Here is a 1,476-nt window from a genome sequence, read left to right on the forward strand (position 1 = left end):
CTACAGAGCAAGTTCCAGAAAAAAACCTGGTCTCGAAAATAAATAAATAAATAAATAAATAAATAAATAAATAAATAAATAAATAAATAAATAAGAAAGATGTAGTGCCTACTATGTTTTAGGGACATGGTCAACATGGAGAGCCCAGGCCCTCCTCATCAGTCTAATGCTACCTCTAGGAATCTTGCATGGCTCTGTGTGCTTTCTAGAATCCCCAGAGGGTGTCACTCCACACATACACATGAACAGAATGCACAGAGGGCCTGTGTGGACCTAAAGTGCCCTTTTGGTGAAACCCTAGGCTTCACCTAGCCTCATAACACTCAAGGAGGTCAGAATCTTGGCCACTTTAGGTAAAGGAATTATTTTCACAGTGACATGAGCATTTCGGAAATACCAGTCTTAAGTCACTGGGGAGCACATTCTCACAATTTTAGTAAGCTCTGGAGGAGGGAAACACTTGACCAAAGACCTAGATCCTAGTGGGTATAGCTGAGAGTGGAAGTCACCACTATGGGACGTTTGCCTCTCCCACTCATGATCATTTACCCATAATCATTAGAAGCATTTCCCTCGAGCCTGAACTGAAATCTTGCCAGTCCCACATTTTGAGCAATGATTTCTAGCCCTGTAGTGCCAGCTTCTAGAGCATCTAGAAATGAAAGTGGATGGGCTAGAAGTTGGGCAAATTCAATGAGGGAAGAGTGCTGGGACCGTATTCTCAGCCCCAATGTTCAGTTCCGTGGTGTATCAAGTTCGGGATGCATTCCATCATATGTAACACAGACTTTATAATGAAACTGAATATTCTTTCTTCTTTCACTGGCCCCTTTTTCTTTAGATTATTGTATCCCTTTCTTTTCTTTCTTAGTAGAAGAACCGCAATTTCTCAGACTAGTAATTAGCTCCGATGGTCGAGTGCTTGCCTAACATACACAAAGCCCTAGGTTCAATGTCCAGTATTTCACAAGCCAGAAGTAGTGGCATGTGTCAGTAACCCTATCACTTAGGAGGCTGAGGCAGGAGGATCAAATTTACAACAAAAAGAAGGAAAGGCATCCAGGTTTTGTTTGTTTAATTTTTGGAGACCGGGTCTCAGTAACCCAAGGTGACTCCAATGTGCAATGTGGCCGGCCAAAGATGACCTTGATCTTCCCTCCCAAAGGCGGGGATTAGAGGTACATGCCACCATACCCATGCGAAGAGGCTAAGAACCTAAGTAAATTATCTGGTTCTAAAAGCTTCCGAAGGCATCGTCCTTGATTATCCTTCTGTACCACTGTGCACATGAGGAAGGGGGAGAGAACACACCGGTGGGCTCCTGAAACAGCAAAGTCGTTATTATTCCCACCACATGTGCAGAACCGCTGATTGATCCAGGCAGCCAGACAGGGGGCTTAGAAGTCTTGTTTCTTCTGGCATCCCTGAGTGGGGGCTGAAGCAGGGTTTATAAGCATAAGACCCACAAGCATATGA

This window comes from Rattus norvegicus, chromosome 6, assembly GCF_021556685.1.
Source record: "Rattus norvegicus strain SHRSP/BbbUtx chromosome 6, alternate assembly SHRSP_T2T, whole genome shotgun sequence".
NCBI lineage: Eukaryota > Metazoa > Chordata > Mammalia > Rodentia > Muridae > Rattus > Rattus norvegicus.